The sequence below is a fragment of the Hypanus sabinus genome, chromosome 3 (genome assembly GCF_030144855.1).
Source record: "Hypanus sabinus isolate sHypSab1 chromosome 3, sHypSab1.hap1, whole genome shotgun sequence".
NCBI lineage: Eukaryota > Metazoa > Chordata > Chondrichthyes > Myliobatiformes > Dasyatidae > Hypanus > Hypanus sabinus.
Window position 1 is genome coordinate 175,534,162 of NC_082708.1, and position 21,321 is coordinate 175,555,482.

The window sequence follows — 21,321 nt, forward strand, 5'->3', positions numbered from 1 at the left end:
TACTTTGATAATAAACTTAGTTTCAACTTCAAACTTTGAATTTTCAACATCTGGAGTTCTCAAGGAACAGTGAAGCTGTAACCATGGAATAGATTTTAGGATTGCAGGGGATGAAAGGGTCATGGGGATCAGGCAAGAGAGTGGAGCTGAGCTAATGATCAGACCAGCCAGGATATTTCATTCAGAGATTCACACCAACTCCAACCTTGTTTATTGTACTTGATACTCTCAATGTGGCCTCCCCTACAGTGTTGAGACCAAATGCAGACTAAATGCCCTTCTTACAGTACACCTCTGATCTGACTGCCACAACCTCCCAGCAATACCAGTTTCCAAATATTTAATTCCCTTCCTCATTCTTACAACAGCCTATCCACGACCTTTGCCAGGGTGAGTGTAAATACAAACAAAAAAGACAGGATCCCATATTTTGCCTGGATAGTCGACAATGCAACGGCATGAATTCTTGAATCTGGAATACGCTGTTCCCACTCTGCACCTTTTCTCTTTCCTCCCCATCACCTTGTTTATTTCCCCTTCTTTCTCCATCTTCAGCACTTCTGGGCATGGCCACCCTGGATCCAGTCCTTCTCCCATTCTAATCCGCTCAGCCCACCTGTTGAATTGATTTTATGCTGCACCCTCATGGAACATAGAGCAGTACAGTACAATACAGGCCATTTAAAACTAATCTAAAAGCAATCTAACCTTTCCCTCTCACACAGTTTTCCATTTTTATTTCATTTATGTGACTATCAGAGTGTCTCTTAAATGCCCCTAATGTACCACCACACCTGAAAAAGATACCCTGTAAAAGATCTAACTCTAATGTACCCTATGCTTTCCTCCAATCACCTTAAAAATATGTGATCTTGTACTAGCCTTTAACAGCCTAAAAAATTTGCTGACAGCCCATTCTGTCTATGCCTCTTAAAATCTTATACTCCTTTACTTCAAAGTAAAAACACCTAGCTCATTCAATCTTTCCTCATAAGACATGTTCTCTAATCCAGCAGCATCCTGGTAAACATCATCTGCACTTTCTCTAAGGTTTCCACATTCTTCCTATAATGAAGTGACCAGAACTGGACACAATCCTCTAAGCATGTTTTATATAGCTGCAACATTACCCCGCTGGTCTTGAACTCAGTCCTCCCAACTAATGAAGGCCAACACACCATAGGCCTTCTTAACCACCCCATCAACTTGTACAGCAACTTTGAGAGATCTATGGACTGGAATCCCAAGATCCCACTGTTCTTCCAGACTGCTAAGAATCCTGCATTAACTTTGTAGTCTGCCCTCAAGTTTGACTTTTCAAAGTGGGTATCACTTCATACTTTTCTGGATTGAACTCCATTTGCCACTTCTCAGCACAGCACTGCATCCTTATCAATGTCCCATTGTAACCTGCAGCAACATTTTACACTATCCAAAGCACCACAAACCTTCAAGTCATCTGCAAAATTAAGAACCCACACATCTACTTCTTCCTCCATATTATTTGTAAAAATCACAAAGAGCAAAAGTCACAGTGCAGATCTTTGTGGTATTAATCAGCAACCTACAGGCAGAATGTGTTCCATCTACAGCCACCAGCCTTCTATGAGCAAGCCACTTCTCAGTTCACATAGCCAAGTTTCCCTGGATCCCATGACTCCTGACTTGCTGACCCTACTATGGAGAACCTTATCAAAAGCCTTACAAAAATATATATACAACACATCCACCACTCTACCTTCCACAGTTTGTCTTGTCACTGCATCAATAAAAGGAAATAAGACTTAAGTGGCATGACCTGATCTTCACAAAGCCATGTTGACTGTCCCTAATCAGACTATACTTCTTCAAATCAGAATCAGAATCACCGGCATGTGTCATTAAATTAGCAGCAGGAGTTCAATGCAATGCATAATATAGAAGAAGAAAAAACCAAATAAAATATTAATTATTATAAATAAATTAGTGAGTCAATTACAGCATAGGTATTGAATAGATTTAAAAAAATGCAAAAACAGAAATAACATATATCTTTAAAAAGTGAGATAGTGTCCAAGGGTTCAATGTCCATTCAGGAAATGGATGGCAGAGGGGGAAGAGGCTGTTCCTGAATCGCTGAGTGTGTGCCTTCAGGTTTCTGTACCTCCTACCTGATGGTAACAGTGAGAAAAGGGCATGTCCTGGGTGCTGGAGGTCCTTAATAATGGACGCTGTCTTTCCGAGACACTGCTCCTTGAAGATGTCCTGGGTACTTTGTAGACTAGTACCCAAGATGGAGCAGACAAAATTTAAAACCCTCTGCAACTTCTTTCGGTCCCTTGCAGTAGCGCCCCCCCCCCATACCAAACAGTAATGTAGTCTGTCGGAATGCTCTCCGTGGTACATCCATAGAAGTTTTTGAGTATACTTGCTGACATACCAAGTCTATTCAAACTCCTAATGAAGTATAGCTGCTGTCTTGCCTTTTGTTCATAAGTCTTCTCCAGTACTTTACCTGCCATTGACGTAAAACTCATAACTTTCCAGATTAGCCCTATTACCTTCCTAGAACAAAGAAACAGCAGTTGCCATCCTCCTGTCTTGTGGCCAGTAAGGACAGAAAGTTCATCAACAATAGCGCAGCAGTCTTTTCCCTTGCCTCACCAAGTCACCAGAGATTTATCCCATCCATCCTATCAATCCTAATGTTTTTAAAAAGTTCCAGCTCTGCTTCTTTCTTCCATTTCCATTCACTACCTCTTCTCGTCTTGTCAGGTTCTATCATCAGCAGCACTTGGGAGTATCCATCTATCACCTCCCAGTCTCTGCTGCTATTTCTAGTCAAAGTAAGTTTGTATATGTTATGATATACTACCTTGAGATACATTTCCTTGCAGGCAGTTATAGAAAAATGATACATACAGTACAATACAATTCACAGAAGACTATGTATACATAAACAAAAACTGACAAACAGCCAATGTGAAAAAGACAAATTGTGCAAATAAATAAATAAATAAATCTGAGAACCTGTGTTGTAGAGTACTTGAAAGTGAGACTATAGGTTGTGGAATTGGTTCAGAATTGTAGTGAGTAAGGTTATCCGTAACAGATTGGAAGCCTGGTGTTTGCTGGGCACCTCCTTTATATATTTATCACCCTTCCTCCCTTTGGATCCACTGGTCACTGGCCAGCCCCTGCTCCACCCCTTCTGTGGGACACTTTGGCTGTGCTTGGAATGGAGGAGGCTCTACATGTAGCTTAATAGACAGTGAGGATAATCGAAACATTTAACATACTGCAAAGATAGTTGGAAAATCTCCCTGTTTGAGGGGTTCTGCGAGAGAACCTTTGACTCCCAGCATGGTTACAATCTGGAACTTCGTGCCTGAGCTGGTGGCAGAGCCAGAGACTCACAGCATTAAGGAAGTATTGAAATGAGCACTGAATCACCAACTTATAGAAGGCGACTGACTGCGAGTGAGTGAGGCCTCCATTGATCAGGGTTGACCATCGATGGTGTGTCCTAGCTGTCTGGATATGCAAGCCTGGGCAGTATGAGCTGTTGCCCATGTAGCAATGTTTCCCTCCACACATCTGGTGAACCCAATGGAACAGCAGAGACCAATACAATTTGTGGTACCAGCAGCATCACAGGCTCTGCCAGTCAGCCTTGAACTCAATATAGGATGCATTAGGGACTCCAGCTCCAGAATTTTCCCCTCCGGATATACTCTTGAAGCCTTCCTCATGAGTGGGTATAGCCACAAGGCAGCGGAGGTTTGAGATCAGAGTTTTCCTTCTCCTAGATGAGCTGCCAGCCATGGCTGACGAGCCCCATCTGCTCGAAGCGACCTGTTTTAAGATGCCAGTAACCTGCCTTTGCCTCTTCTCCTGTCAGTAGAAACAATTCCACTGGGCTTAGTAGCCAAGCCACACATGATGTCCAGGAGCTGGACTTGGTTGACAAAGGCTATTTGAGGTGCACACCATGGGGAACATTTAATAGGTTGTAGGAGCTTGTTCTCATTACATAGCATGTTTGGCTAAAATAGAATGTGTGAAGGAACATGGTTCTGTATCTGTGCTCTACAACTCTCTTGACTTATTGAGGTATAAAGTATATTTGGGAGAGTGATTGAGTTTCCCCGCTTGTGTTTTTTATGTTATTATAACTTCCCCGCACAGGCAAAGACATTATTCTATGGCTACATCAAGCTGTTTCACAGTTATAAAGACTTCACCACATTACCCCTCTCTCTTGGAGGAAATAGTTCCAGACATTGCTTGAACTACATCAAATTGCTAATAATTTCCAACATATTGTTCACAAAGAAGGATCCGACACAGACTACATGACTAGCACCTCTACAAATAAACTGTTCCCAGCTGGCTCCAGGTATTGAGTTTAAATGATGTTTCGATGACAGTCTCTGCCATCCTCATCCGGGATTGATGTCACCCTCCTGTAGATGTCCTTGATGATGGGGGGGGGGGGGCATATCTTTGTTGGAACCGAACCTACTCTGGAAATCTTTTACTTCAGTAAGATCATCTTTCATTCTTCTAAACTCCAATGAATATGGACCCAACCCGTACAAATGTTCTTCAAGAGAGTTCCACTGATCCTTCTGTATTTTTCCTGTAGTCTGGAATGACAGTACATTTCTTTGTTAAATAGAACCAAAATGCTACACTATACTGTATGGACTCACTACTGCTTCATACAGCTACAGTGAGAATTCCATAAATTTAGACTCCAAGCTGCTTGAAACTAAGGCTAATATTCCATTAATTTCCCAAATTTCAGCTGCACTTATTTACTACCTGTCTGTATTCCAGACGCAAAGACTCTCCAATCTCTTTGTTCTGCAGCTTTTTTCAGTGTTTTCTGTTTAATCTTTTCCATCATTATTTCTTCCAAAGCCGATGCCATAAACCACAGAACAAAGCAGTTTACCTTTTAGACAGCAGCTCCATGCTTGATATTAAATATCCATCCATATTGTGTTCCCCTATTCAGTCCTGCCGGTATTAAAACCCCATTTATTAAAGGAAACCTATTCTGGTATATGGTTTCAGTTAACAATTTTGAAGAAAATAAGTTACTTTCATCAGTGGAACAGAGAATTTGGAAGCACATTTTTACAATGCATTTACCAACCTGAAGACCTTACAGCAAAAGAAGCACTTTCCGGATTATTCTTCCTTTTGTACTGCAAGAAACTCTCAGAGTATCTGTGCACTGTGAGAGTGTGGGTGTATACTAGAACCGCACTGAACCACACACTAACCGATTCACTAGAACAATATGTTCCGCAGTTTAATAGGACAGAATTTCCTTTGGTTATATAATCTATCATCCGTGTCTGAAACATTATAGCACCATTATGTAGTTGAGAGCACAAGTATACATTATCCCAGATATCAAAAGAAGTATTTATCTTTCATTTTATTTAACTTCAGCCTACCAGACAATCTCAAACTACCGCAATTCACTGACCGCTGAAACAGATATACGACAGGTACCATCTCCCTGACTTGGTCCAACCATGTAGACGTCATGACCAAGAAAGCTTACCAATCACACCACTTCTTCAGGAAGTGTTGACCCTTACCAATTTTTATCAGGACACCATAGACAACATCTTGTCTGTGTGTATATGGCTTGGTACTCCAGTTGGTCTGCACGTGACCACAACAGACAGCACAGAGTTGTGGACACAGCTCAGCATATGAGGAAACCGGCCTCCCCTCCATGGTCTCTGCCGATACTTCTCACTGCCTCAGTAAAGCAGCCAGCATAAATCAAGGATCCCACCCATTCCAGGCATGCTCTTTTTCTCCTCTCCCATCCAGCAGAAGATTAATGCATGGACCACAGGCTCAAGGACAAATTCTAGTCAACTGTTATAAGACTAATAAATAGTTCCTTAGCACGATAACATGGAATCTTGGCCTCACCATGTACCTTGTTATGATCTTGCGCTTTATTGTATACCTGTTCACACTCTGTCTGTAGCTTTTCAACTTTATTATGCATGTTCTTGTTCACCTTGTTCTATTTCACACTACATCACTTCTACAGTATATCTGTTTTTGCACGATTCTTTTAATCTATTCAAAATACGTAATTGATTTACTTATTATTATTTTTACTTTTTTATTATTATAATTTTTCCTCTCTGATAGATTATGTATTGCATCGAACTGCTACTGCTAAGTTAATAAATTTCACATCACATGCTGGTGATAATAAACCTGAATCTGATTCTAATTCTGGCTCGCTGAGATCCTCCAGTTTCTTGTGTGTTGCTCTAGGTTTCGCCATCTGCATTCTCTTGCATCTACAGTTGCCGTCTTTCTGTCTAAACCCTTCACGGTTTGAAATACCACTGCGAGATCATCTTACCTCTTCTGCTCCAGGAGAACAAAGCCAGCCTCTCCTGTGTATCCACATAACTAAGGACCCTTGTCCCTGGAAACATGTTAGCAGACCTCTTCTCTATCCTCTCCAAAGCTGGCACGTCTTTCTTAAGGTGCAGAGTCCTGCACTGGGCACACTGCTCCTGCATCTTTTAAAGATTCATTGTGATTTCATTACTTTTGTGTTAGCCAGGGGCTGAATTTACATTTAGTTGGATAAGGTGGATTAATTTTAGAAAATCGGTGTCAATCTGCTAATAACAAATTATGTCACAAACCTGATGGCATTTTAACCACTTCCAAAACTTGCACTACCACCCTCCACAATCTACAACTATACTGTTCCGGTCAATGAGCTTGAAAGAGTGCAGAGAAAATTTACATGGATACTGCTGGGATGTGAGGACATGAGTTATAAGGAAAGATTGAAAATGTCAGACAGGGTCAGTGTGGAGTCTGCACACTCATCCTGGAGCATAGGACAATGAAATATTATAAAGGTATACAGCATTATGAGGGGTATTACTCATTATGAATGTGTCACTATGACGTGGGCGATCATTGTTTCATGACCATGATTGTACTTAGCAAATTTTTCAAAAGAACTGGTTTGTCTTTGCCTTCTTCTGCATAGTGTTTTTACAAGATGGGTGACCCCAGCCACTGTGATATACAGCAGCTGCTTAGACGACCATCCACCTCCTACTCCTATCACTTCTTATAACCCTGATCAGGGGACTAAGCTGCTTGCTCAAGGGTGACCTGTAGGCTAGTGGAGGGAAGGAGCACCTTACACATCCTTTAGTAGAGATGTATCTCCACCCCACCACCCACATGTACATTCAAGCTTATTCCCTTAGGTTAGATGAGCCTAGAATCAAAGGTCATAGGTTAGGGTGCAAGGTGAAATATTTAAGAGGAACTTGAGGGTGAACTACTTCATAAAGGGATTGGTGTGAGTGTGGAACAAGCTGCCAGAAGTAGGGGATGGGGCTATGGTCTGGTTGCAGGTAAACTGAACTAGGCAAAAGAACAGGTTGGCACAGATCGGGTGGGCCGAAGGGCCTACTTTTGTGTTGTACTTTTCTATGACTCTATTCAGTTAAATGAGGCATTTGCATCAACAACCAACACATTATGAGAATGTGCTGTGACAGCCGGCAAATATCACCACATTTTCTCAGCAGTTGTCAGGACAAATGGGAGACGCTGGGGTTATTCTCAGTGGAATACAGAGGGCTGAGTGATGGCTACATGGAGGTTTATAAGATTTTGAGGGGAACAATTTTAAAGGCAATCTGAGAGGAAAGTTTTTTTTCTCACACAGAGGTTGGTGCTCAGGGATGAGCTGCAAGAGATGATGGTAGAGGCAGATACAATCATGACTTTACCTTATGGATAGGTACTTGGATAGGAAATGCATTGAGGGGTACTGACCTAATGAGGACAAATGGTATTAACATAAATAGGTAGTACAATCATCATAGACGGGGTGGGTTGGAAGGGTTTGCTTATGCGCTGTGTGATTCTATGACTCGAAGATTGTTGGCACTGGACTCGGGAGGCCAACCTCCTGCGGTTTTATAATCCATTGACCCTCTCCAAGAGGTTCACAACTTTGTCGTAGGATTTGGAGGCTTGCATGCCTCTATGACCATGAGGGCTATGTTTGCTAGAGTCAAGTTTGGCTCTTGAAGGGTCACCCGTACCAATCAGGTCAAAGGGTAGAAGCCAGACTAAGAGTGGTCCACTGGTCCTCCAGGTTCGGGGGATCGGCTCAGGGCTAAAAACTCTCAACTGATCAAAAAATAGTTGTTACAGAAACGGTAATGTAGGCTCCTATATCTCTGTGTGTTGGTATTCCTGAGGCTCGACTTGGGATCTGCATGCCTGACAGTAGTGAAAACCAAGAGGAAGCTACTGGCATGATGAAGGAAGCCCTGAACACCACCAAGATCAAGGTGGGAAGAGAGGCCAACTCCATCATCAAGACAGCACTGGATACTAGAAGGACAGAAGAACTGTGGAAGACCAAAGACAACTTGGCGCTGTACTGTAAAGGGAGAAGTGAGGACCCTGAACTACACCTCGGCACAATGGAGAATAATTTGAGATGACATGGCAGCATAGTGGTTAGCACAATGTGTTACAGTGCAGGCAACCCATGTTCTATTCCCACCGGTGCCTGTAAGGAGTTTGTACGTTCTCACTGTGACTGTATGTGTTTCCTCTGGGTCGGGGGTCGGCAACCCGCGGCTCCGGAGCCACATGTGGCTCTTTTACGTCTGTGCTGCGGCTCCCTGTTGCTTTGGGAAATAATTGGTTGTGGCGACCCTTTTCCTGGCACATCCGAACCGACTCACAATTAGATAGCCTATGGGGGTTTGCGAGCACAGAGCTTTGGAGCCTCTGCGCCATGGGGGGCAGGTTGAGGGAGGCTTAAAAGTGAGGCTGAAGATTTCGAATAAAGTTTTATCCTTCGACTGCAGTTACCGACTCCGTGTCGTAATTTTAGCGCTGTGTGTAGCACACCGCTACATGGTCAGTATTTAATTAAAATGTATTTTATGTTAGTTTGTTAGTTTTTGAAATGTAATTCTAAATTTGAAGATTATGGTGATCTTGTACAATCTAAATAAGACGTTGTGGCGACCCATTTCCTGACACATCTGAACCGGCTCACAATTAGCCAGCGTTCAGGCTAAGGGAGACAGCCTACGGGGGTTTGTGAGTACGTGTCTTTTGCAGCATCCGCGCCAATGGGGGGCGGGTTGAGGGAGGCTTAAAAGCAAGGCTGTTTAGTTCGAATAAAGCTATCTTTGACTGCAGTTTACCGACTGCGTGTAGCACACCGCTACAATGTGTTTTTATCGCTGGCTGTCCAAAGGGGAGGTGCTGAAACGGTTTGTCGCGTGTCTGGAAGAAGTGAAAACTTTCCTGGGCAGCAAAGGGCTCAACTTTCCTGAGCTGGAACAGCCAGAGTGGCTGGAAAAGCTACACTTCATGGTAGACATGACAGCGCACCTGAGCACGCTGAACACGCTGAACACAGCTCTTCAACGGGGTAAGGACGTACCGCCCTGCACATGTTGGAGGATGTTTTGGCATTCGAGCGCAAGTTGACGTTGCTTGCCAGAGATTTACAGAAAGGCACATTGTCTCACTTCCCCAATTTGAGAGAGTTCAAACAAGGTCACGACATGATAAATTCGGAGTATTTACATTCTGCAATCATCGCAATGCAAACATCGTTTGGGAAACGCTTCTGTGAGTTCAGAGAGGAAAAAAACACATTATCCTTCCCGGTCACTCCCCTAAGCATCGATCCATCCCTACTGAATACGACTGCATTGTCAGGTGTGAGTCAACCTGACCAAGTATGATAAATATTTTAATTGCCTATTATTTTACATATATTCATATGTTTTCATTGTTCAGTGAAATAGTCCTTTTATTTTTCAGGTTGACAGCTGGCTGACGTTATTTTTGGTTTGCTGCTGGCGGCAAATTTAAGTTTGGCGTTTTTCATAAATACAAGAAGGACTCAAATAGACGTTGAGTATTTTACTTAAAAGTAACCTTCAACCCAACGTCTTTTTTTCGGAGTTCAAAATGTTTTTGTTGCATGCAGAAATGTAATTTCGTTTTCTCTGCAGGAGTTCATCAATTTCATAAATGCAACACATTATAGTTTGTTTATACATAGCATAAAGGCAAAACAAAACGTTATATGCAGTGTTATTTCATTTTAAATGTCAAACGGGTTTTGCGGCTCCCAGTGTTTTCTTTTCTGTGGGAAACTGGTCCAAGTGGCTCTTTCAGTGGTAAAGGTTGCTGACCCCTGCTCTGGGTGCTCTGGTTTTTCTCCATGCTACAGTCCAAAGACGTAGTGGTTGGTAGGTTAATTGGTCATGGTACCTTGACCCATAATTAAGCTCAGATTAAATTGGGGTAATTTCTTGATGGTGGAAGGACCTAGTCTGCAGAGTGTGTAAAGAATAAATAAATAAGAGGAGATGGCCAAGGACAGACAGACAGAGACGGAGGACCTCTATCACTGCCCTAAATGCCGGCAGCCTAGCAAGAATGGAATGAATGGCCCTCTGCTAAGGTCTTTGGTAACGTGAAAACCAAGCATTCAGTATACTTCAACATCGCTATTGATTTTTACTCCTCAAGTCATTAGGAGAGTAATATAGCTAGAACAAAATTCTCCCAAGATCTCGAAGAAATCAAGAACGTCAAAAAGATTTGTAAGAATAAATTAATAAGTATTTAAAATTTGAAAAATAATAAGTAATTTGAATTATAATTCTGACAAGCAGTTCAAATAAACATGTTAATCATCTAATCCTTGTAAACTGAACTGTTTATTGAACATAATAAATTCTAATGATCTTTAAAACATCCACTTCAGTTAAAATGTAACTACAAGTCAGGCCCATATTTCTAACGTAATTTAAAGGCCTGTTTTACTTTAATAAAATATACAGCTACCAGAGGCTACACAGGGCAATGGAATTGGGCCTGGAACTGTCTAAAAGTTCACCACAATACCCCACACCAGTCACTTCTTCTTGAAGTTTGTTCTGCTTCTTGCCTTCTACTTATTGCTCAGCAAGGTGTGAGCTGGTCCAACATTACCTGTTCGTAACTGCCTTTGAGAAAACAATGGAGTGCCGCATTCTTGAAGTGCTTCAGTCCTTTTTTGTAGGTGCTCTTAACACAAGGCGCTGCTTGGCTTAGGTGCTCCAGGATTCAGACTGACTGGTGAAAAAGCAAGGGTATATTTGCAAGCATGATGTTGCATGTCTGGGATGGGATTCTGAACGTGATGGTAGTGTCCCTACGCGTTTGCTCTCCTTATCCTTTACAGGGTGGGTAGAGATCGTAAATCTGGATGCTGCTAGTGGAGTTGTCCAGGTGAGAAACTTAAGTTTATTCTGTGGAACGAACATAGAACATTGAACAGTACAGTACAGGAAATGACCCTGTGACACCACCCAGGCTACACTTGAAGTATTGTCAACAATTTTGGGCCACACATCCCGTAAAGGACGTGTTGTCATTGGAGAGAGTCCAGAGGAAGTTCACAAGGATTATTCCAGGACTGAAGGGGTTAACATTTGAGGAGTGCTTGGCAGCTTTGGGCCTGTACTTACTGGAATTTACAAGAATGCGGGGGGATCTCATTGAAACCTACTGAATGTTGAAAGGACTAGATAGGGTGGATGTGGAGAGGATGTATCCTATGGTGGGGGTGTCCAGAACTAGAAGACACAGCTTCAAAATTGAGGGGTGAACCTTTAGAACAAAGGTATGGAGGTATTTTTTTTTAGCTGGAGAATAGTGAATCTGTGGAATAATCTGCTACGGACTGCTGTGGAGGGCAAGACCATGGGTATAATTAAAGTGAAAATTAATAGTTTCCTGATTGGGCAGGGCATCAAGGTCTATGGTGAGAAGGCAGGTTGATAGCGTTGAATGGGATCCGGGATTAGCCATGATGGAATGGCGGAGCAGACTCAATGGGTTGAATGGCCTAATTCTGCTCCTATGTCTTATGACCCTTTGGACCACAATGTTGCGCCAAACCAATGAAATGTCTAGCTAAAGTAATCTCTTCTGCCTCCAAATATCCCTCCATTTTCCTCATATTCATGTGCCTATCTAAATGGTGCGTAGAAGTCCCTAATGTATCTGCCTCTACCACCTCCCTAGGCAGCACATTTGAGGCACCCACCACATTTTGTATAAAAAACTTTCCCATCACATCTCTTTTGAAATTAACCCCTCTCACCTTAAATGCATGCACCTGGTATTTCAACACTGGATAAGAGATATTGTCTGTCTGGGCTTTATGAGCCTTCCATAATCTTATTCTGATAAGATTATGGAATAATGGAATAATAAGATTATGGAATAATAATATTCCATAATAATAATAGTAATTCCATAATAATAATAATCTTATTATTCCATAATCTCTATCCGATCTCCCTTCAAAACAACCCAAGGTTGTCCAACCTCTCACGATAACACATGCCCTCTAATCTGGGCAGCATCCCGGTAAACCTGTTCTGCACCTTCTCCAAAGCCTATAATGGGGTGACCAGAACTGTATGTAATACTTCAGATATGGCCTAACCAGAGTTTTATAAAGCTCAGGTAATTTCCTGACTTTTGAAATCAATGCCTGGACGAATAAAGGAAAGCCATATGCCTTCTTAAGCACCCTATCATCCTGTGTAGAGACTTTCAGTGAGCTATGAATTTGCAACTCTGATCCCTCTGCTCATCAACAAAGTTAATGGTCTTGCTTTACATTTGACCTGTTAAGGTGCAACAGTTAAACTACATCTGCTATTTCTCCACCCATACCTGCAACTGATCTGTTGTGTACCTGCTGGCTTTTTTGCCAGTCTTCTCCATGACTCACATCACAAAATCAATTCAATTCAAGTTTAATTGTCATTCAACCATACATGAACACAGCCAAACAAAACAGTGTTAATCCGGGGCCAAGGTGCAAAACACACTACCAACAGTTGCACAGGTCAAAGCACAAATAGCACATACAAGATAGTAACCACATAAAGATATTGGTAAGGTACAGCCACACAGAAAAACAAATAGTACAGACCAAGCCATGAATGCCGCAGAAATCTGCAGTTGCCCACGCTACAGCTTGTCTTCTGCTCAACGAACACTGGGGGCAGCACCAATTCCAGCCTGGATGCCCCACCAACCTTCCCATCATCTGCAAACTTCCTAACCCTCCACCACCATCACCCTCCCCCCACCATCCACATTTTCAACCAGTTCATTTATATACATGACAAACAACAGAGGTCCCTGCAGAACCCCATGGGCCTCCAGCTAGAGTCAGTCTCTTAGATCACTACCATCTGCCTTCTATAAGCAAGTCCGTTCTGAATTCAAATGGCCAGTTCATCATTGTTCCATCCATCTAAGTCTTCTGGATGAGCCTCCCATGAGGGACCTTGTCAAACACCTTACTAAAATTCATGTAGACAACATCAACAGGTCTACTTTCATCAATCACTTTCGTCACCTCGTCAAAAAACTCAAATCAAGTTAGTGACACACGACTTGCCCGCACAAAGCCGTACTGGCACTCCTTGATTAGGCTTTGGTTTTCCAAATGCTCATAAATCCTGCCGCTAAGAATTCTCTCCACGAGCTTCCCTACCACTGGCATGAGACTCTCTGGTCTATAGTTTCCAGGATTATCCCTGGTTCCCTTGTTGAATAATGGAACAACATTAGCTACTCACCAGTGTTCCAGGATGGTAAATGTTGCAGCAAATGTGTGCAATTGGCGAAGGAAATGAATGATTGGAGTGCTTAACTGGGGTCAGTCAACCATGCATTTCTTCCCAATAGAGTGTGAGCTTCCTTGCATTCTGATGTTATTCTCTGACTTGAATTACGGATATCAGTCGCTTCTCCAAAACGTTCCAAGAGAAGGTGACAGGCAAGCTTGGAGCCAATAAAGGAATCTAGGAAAGCATGCTTACTGTTCTTTTTCAGTAGCACACCAATCATTAATGAAGCAAAGTCATATCAAGGTTGTCACTGACCTTGAACTTCATCAGCTTACACTGTTCTCTGTAAGGGGGCAAGAGTGGAGAGTGGTTTCTTGCTGTGTATCCCAGGTACTGCCACACCCCTTCTTAAAGAAAGAGACCAATTAAAATATTGGGATCTTTGATTCAGTGCTGATAAATAGAATTAGTGTAGGTGAAGCAACATACACAAAATGCTAGTGGAACACAGCAGGCCAGGCAGCATCTATAGGGAGAAGCACTGTCAACATTTCGGGCCGAGACCCTTCGTCAGGACTAACTGAAAAGAAAGATAGTAAGAGATTTGAAAGTTGGAGGGGGAAGGGAAAGGGAAAATTATAGGAGAAGACCAGAGGCTGAGAGCTGGAAAGGTGATTGGCAAAAGGGATTCAGAGCTGGAGAAGGGAAAGGATCATGGGATTGGAAGCCGAGGGAGAAAGAAAGGGGGAGGGGAGCACCAGAGGGAGATGGAGAACGGGCAGAGTGATGGGCAGAGAGAGAAAGAAAAAAAAGTGTAGGTGAATACCTGATAGTTGTGTAGGAGCAAATTGAAACATCACACAGCGTTGGTGTTTGGAATGATGGGTGGATTTATTAAAAAACAGGTGTTCACCAAGAGACCAGTCAAAGCTATTCTGCCTGAGCATGAATTTGGTACAGCTTTTCCATTCTATGTAAACAAAATCACCGACAAAACTACGTTTTGATAACAGAATGGTGGCTACAGGAAGTTCTAATTAAGAAACCAACTAGGCCCTGATTACAGAATAAAATGATTATCCACGGGGATAGCAGTGGTACAACAATGAGTACACACTAAATTCCTGAAAGTTGAATATCATCACTGCTGCATTCCAAGTCTGTGGTCACTACATTAGAAAAACCTACATCATTATTTATTAGCTATTAGCCTTCACTATTAGAACCATAGAACATTACTGCACAGAAACAGGCCTTTTGGCCCTTCTTGGCTGTGCCGAACCATTTTCTGCCTAGTCCCACTGACCTGCACCCGGGCCATATCCCTCCAAACCCCTCTCATCCATGTACCTCTCCAAGTTTTTCTTAAACGTCAAAAGTGAGCCCGCATTCACCACTTCAGCTGGCAGCTCATTCCACACTCCCACCACTCTCTGCGTGAAGAAGCTCCCCCTAATGTTCCCTTTAAACTTTTCTCCCTTCACCCTTAACCCATGTCCTCTGGTTTTTTTATTTCTCCCCTAGCCTCAGTGGAAAAAGTCTGCTTGCATTCATTCTATCTATACCCATCATAATTTTATACACCTCTATCAAATCACCCCTCACTCTCCTACGCTCCAGGGAATAAAGTCCTAACCTATTCAACCTTTCTCTGTAACTCAGTTTCTCAAGTCCCGTAACATCCTTGTAAACCTTCTCTGCACTCTTTCAACCTTATTAATATCCTTTCTGTAAATAGGTGACCAAAACTGCACACAATAGTCCAAATTCGGTCTCACCAATGTCTTATACAACCTCACCATTACATTCCAACCCTTATACTCAATACTTTGATTTATAAAGGCCAATGTACCAAAAGCTCTCTTTACGACCCTATCTACTTGTGAAGCCACTTTTAGAGAATCGTGTACCTGTACTCCCAGATCCCTCTGTTCTACTGCACTCTTTCCACTACAACAGTTGACATGCACATGATGGGCTGAAGGGCCTGTTTCACTGCTATACTCAAAGTTCAAAGTAAAGTTTTATGATAGTACATATACGTTATCATATGCCACCCTGAGATTCTGTTAGACATACACAGTAGATGCAAAGAAACACAATAGAATCAATGTAAAGCCGCATACAATGAAGACTGACAAACTAGCAATGTGCAAAAGACAATAAACTGTGCAGATACAAAAAGAAAACAAAATAATAAGAAGAAACATATAAGCAATAAATACTGAGAAGGTGAGTTGAAAAGTCATTAAAAGAAAGTCCACTGGTTGTGGGATCAGTGTTGGGGTGAGTGAAGATGTCCCTTCTAGTTTAAGAGCCTGATGGCTGAGGGGTACTAACCATTCCTGAACCTGGTAGTTTCAGTCCTGTGGCTCCTGTAACTTCTTCCTGATGGCAACAGAAGGAAGAGAGCATGGCCTGGATGCTGGGGGTCTTTGATGATGGATGCTGCTTTCTTGAGGCAGCTCCCCTTGAGACCTTGAGATGTGCTCCTTGGTGGTGAGGGCTTGTTCTGTGTTGGGCTGGGCTGTATTCACAGCTTTTTGTAGGCTTTTTCCATTCAGGGGCATTGGTGTTTCCATAGCAGGCTGTGATGCAACCAGTCAGGATGTGACAGTAAGTGTGCAGCAAATCTCAGCACACCTGAATATCCTTCTGCCCTGCTTTGCTGGAAGAATGCAGAGCTGTTCAGAGCTAAACAGCCCTTATATTCAGTTCCTCTAAAAGCTACCGTTTCGGCCAGCTGCTAAGGATTACTGGCAGACACAAGGCTAAAGTAGCTCTGCAAATACAAGAACTAATTGTCATTGTCAGCAGGACTGGCTGTGACTCAGAGCTGTCTGCTACCTTTTCTCATTTCATGTCTGTGGATAAGTGAAAACTTTCATATTTGTTAAAATATAACCAATTGTGTTTTTAATGAGATCAGTAATACACTCAGTGGCAATTTTATTAGGTATTCCTGCATACCTGCTCGCTAATGCAAATGGTTGTTGGTGCCAGACAGGGTGGTTTGAGTATCTCAGAAAGTACTGATCTCTGGGATTTTCACGCATAACAGTCTCAAGAGTTTACGGAGAGTGGTGCAAAAAACAAAAACACATGGCAGCGAATGGCAGTTCTGGGGGTTAAAAATTGTTAACGAAAGAGCTCAGTGGAAAAAGTCCAGACTGGATCAAACTGGCAGGAAGGTGACAGTAGCTCAAAGAACCATATGTTACAACAGTGGTGTATGGAGGAGCATCTTTGAATGCACAACATACCAAACCATGAAGTGGATGGGCTACAGCAGCAGAAGACCATGACATTACACTCAGTGGCCACTTTAGTAGGTACAGGATGTACATAATAAAATGATCATGGTCTGCACCACCACATTGCAACATTCACTCGACAGAAGAGGCAGACAAAGAGCAAAATTTCAGATTCAGATTCAGATCTATTTGTCACTTCCACATCAAAATGCACGGTGATATCTGTCCTTTGCGTTTACAAGCAGCATAGTCTGGGAGTACGCTGGGGGCAGCCTGCTACTCTGGCACCAAATTAGCACATCCACAATGTTCAGCAGAACAACACAAGCAGCAACATCAACAACAACAAGGCAATACAACCACCGCAAAATTGGTCCCTTTCCAACCCTCCCACCCAGCAGCTCACAGACACAGACATGCCTCCAGCCTTGGGTCAGGCTGCTTGTGTGGGCCTCTGGCCCGGCACTCACCAGCTTGGCGATTGCTGGTCTTCTCAGTGCCTGGGATCTTTGACCATTGACCGCAGAGCAGAGACCTTCCCAATGCCTCTTAGACAGAATTATTCTGCCTCTGTGCATTACCCGGCCCACTGTTAAGCTGAGTGCAACTCCATTTTACCTTCATGAGAGAACTGCAACTGTTTAAGAAGGCAGACCCCCGCCATTTTCTTAAGGCCAGTTACTGACAGGCAATAAATGCTGTCCTTGCAATTGGTGGCCAAATGCCTAAGCAAACAAATAGAGGGAAAAAAAGATTGCCAGCTCTACTGCTTGAGATTCATTTTCATTAGAGCAAAGTACATTACAAGCTTGGTTTTAATTGCAATTTAAGAGCTTGTCACCCTCAAGACCTGGGTTAATGCAGTCTTGTGGATACAGAAAGCAATCACAGTAAATACCAGGGCTGCGACTAAGCAGCTAATGAGAAACTTAATGTCTGTGGCATGCATACTATTTGGTGTGCAACATTGCAACACTGGTTCTGGGAACTAACCTGGGTACATGGTCATGCACTTTGGTAGAGGAAATAAAAGCATAGACTATTTTCTAAATGAAGAGAAATTTCAAAAATCCTAAGTGCAAAGGGACTTTGGATTCCTTGTGCAGGATTCCCTAATTTTGCAGGTTGGGTCTGTGGTGAAAAAGACAAACATGATGTTAGCATTCATTTCAAGAGGACTAGATTACAAAAGCAAAGATGTAATGTTGAGACTTTATAAAGCACTGGTGAGGCCTCATTAAGAGTTTTGTGAGCAATTTTGGGCCCCTTATCCAAGAAAGGATGTGTTGACATTGCAGAGGGTTCCTGAAAATGGAAAATGATTCCAGGGTTGAATGGTTTGTCATATGAAGAGTGTTGATGGCCCTGGGTCTCTATTCACTTGAATTCAGAAGATTGAGGGGTGACCTCATTACAATCTATCGAAAATTGAAGGGTCTCAATAGAGTGCATGTGGAGAGGAAGTTTCCTTTGGTGGGAGAGTCTAAGACTAAAGCACACAGCTTCAGAATAGAGGAATGTCCTTTTAGAATGGAGATGGGGTGAGATTTCTTTAGTCAGAAAGTGGTGAATCTATGAATTCATTGCCACAGGTGGCTGTGGAGGCTAAGTTGATGGGTATATTTAAAGCAGAGATCAATAGATTCTTGATTAGTCAGGACACGAAGGAATACAAAGAGAAGACATGAGATTGGGGCTGAGAGGGAAGGTTGGATCAGCCATGATGAAGTGGCAGAGCAGTCTTGTTGGGCCAGATGACCTATTTCTGCTCCTGTATCTTAAGGTCTTTCGGTCTTAATTTGGGATTTTCTTGGTATAGGAGAGTAGGAGGGGTACCAGGCCACTATAGACAAGGATGGGAGTAGAGATTATGGGGAATGGTGTTGCCTTTGACTCTGATACCTCATAAGAACATAAGGAATAGGAGCATGATTAGGCCATTCAGCCCATCAAGTCTGCTTCACCATTCTGTCATGGCTGACATATTATCCCTCTCAACCCCATTCTCTTACTTTCTCCCCATAACCTTTGTCACCCTTACTAATTAAGAACCTATCAAGCTCCGCTTTAAATATACTTGGCTCCACAACCATTTGTGGCAATGATTTTCACAAATTCATTATCCTCTGGCTGAAGAAACTCCTTTCCATCTCTGTTCTGAAGGGATTTCTTTCTATTCTGAGGCTGTGCCTTCTGCTCCTAGACTCCTCCACCATAGGGAACATCCTCTCCACATCCACTCTATCTCAGGCTTTCAATATTCGATAGATTTCAATGAGGGCCCTCTTCATTCTTCTAAACTTCTGCAAGTACAGGGCTAGAGCTATCAAATCAAATGTGTGTAGTGCAGGAGAAAAGTACAGTAAGAGGGAGGGAATTGAAAATATCCAGAACTGAGATAGATTGGAGGCCAGCAAGGTGAAAACTTGGGTACTGGCAAGATCAGAATGACTCAGTGCGGTTTTGGATTCTATATCTAAGAAAGGATCCGCTAGATTGGAGAGGGTGCAGAGGAGGTTTATAAGAATGACCCCGGGAATGAAAGGGTTAATGTATGAAGAGCGCTTGATGGCTCTGAGACTGTACTTGCTGAAGTTTAGAAGAATTAAAGGGGATCTCATTGTAACCTACTGAATACTGAAAGGCTTACATAGAGTGGACAGAGAAGGGATGAGTCTAGGACCATTGGGTACATCCATTCCTCCACACCTGGGTTCAGCCAATGCCAGCGCACACTGTGACAATGGCATTCCTTTAGAACAGAGATTAGGAGAAATTTTATTACCCAAAAGGTGGAGAAACTGTGGAATTCATTTTCTCGGATGGCTGTAGAGACAAGTCATTGGATATATTTAAAGCAGGTTCCAGGTTGGTAAGGGCATCATGGGGAAAAGGCCGGAGGAGAATGGAGCTGAGAGCGAAAGTAAATCAGTCATGAGCAAGTGGCTAGGCCAAACTTTCCCAACCTTTATGCACCGGAGGAACCCTTGAAATAATTTTCAGGTCTCAGGAAAAAATTATGTAAAAATTATTATATCTGCAGTTCGAAGTATATTAGCGTGATCAGTACATTTAAGAGATAATAATCTGAAATTAATTGTCAATATTCCTTTGAGTAGAGAATGAATTTTTAGCCAACCTTTCTTGGAAAAAGAACAAATAAGCTTAGCTTTCTTGCAATTAATCTTTCTTTCTTTTTCATAAATTTTAAAACTCGTAAGGCAAACATAATATATTTCTGTTAAATAACTAGCTTGAGCCAAAATGGGATTTAATTTTTCTAAAGGTAGGCTCAGTATATATAGTTCAAATAAAGGTAGTAAAATGATTTTAGATTAGTGGTATTTACAACATGAAAATTTATTGACAATGTTGATTAGCAAAGTTACCAGAAACCTTAAGCCAAAGCAACATAGTTGCCAACACAGTTCCCCAACACAGACCTTTCGTTTCCAGATATGAAGACAAAAAGTTAAATATATCTTGGTCTTTCCATGGTTTAGACAGTAACAGAAAAAGTTTTCTTGAATTTCATCATCATTTACACATTTTACCAATGCTACAACCCGACATTTGTTGGAGAAATCTGTTGACTCATCAAACTGGATAGAGAAGCTGTTGTTTTTCAGTTTATCACACAAAACCTCTTCAGCATCATGTGACATGTCGTCAATACATTGACTTATTGTACTGTTTGAGAGTGAAACTTTTTCAATTTCTCATACTGCACCTTGGCCTGGCATTTTACACACTATAATTTTCCATGCTGACATTACTAGGTTCTCATCAATTGTGTGACTTTTCCTTTTTTGGGTACTAAGTTCTACTACTTAATAACTTGATTCCTGAAACTTTTTACTGACTGTGACCCCCATTAAGAAAGGTTTTAAGCTCCCAGTGTGCATCAAAGTCAAGCTGGCGCTAAACGGCATCTCCTTTGCTTGCATCTTCGGAAACAGCTCCATTTCTATCTTTGGTATCTCTTTTTTCCCTTTTCAAGGTTCTTTTGAAGACCCTGACCTGGAGTTACACGCTGACTTTGATTCTTTGCGGGAATGGGACCCTCTCTCGGGTCCTCATGACTGGCCTGTTTTTGATATCCCAGACGCATGGTCTGGAAGCTTAGCACACCTTCAGGATGACAGATTCTCATGGCTCTGGAAACAGACCGATTCAAGGCTGATGCCCCTGACTGAAGCGTCGCGGGAGAACACGGAACATCCAGAGCAGCCATGGGCTGTGTGTCCAGAGACCTGAGCCTTAGGGCTGACTTTCTGGGTGCAAAGCTTGACACAACAGAATTCTAACATCATAAATCAGCGAGTTGTTTGTTGTATCCCCCCTCTCGCTATGAAACGGCGACATCGCTTTTT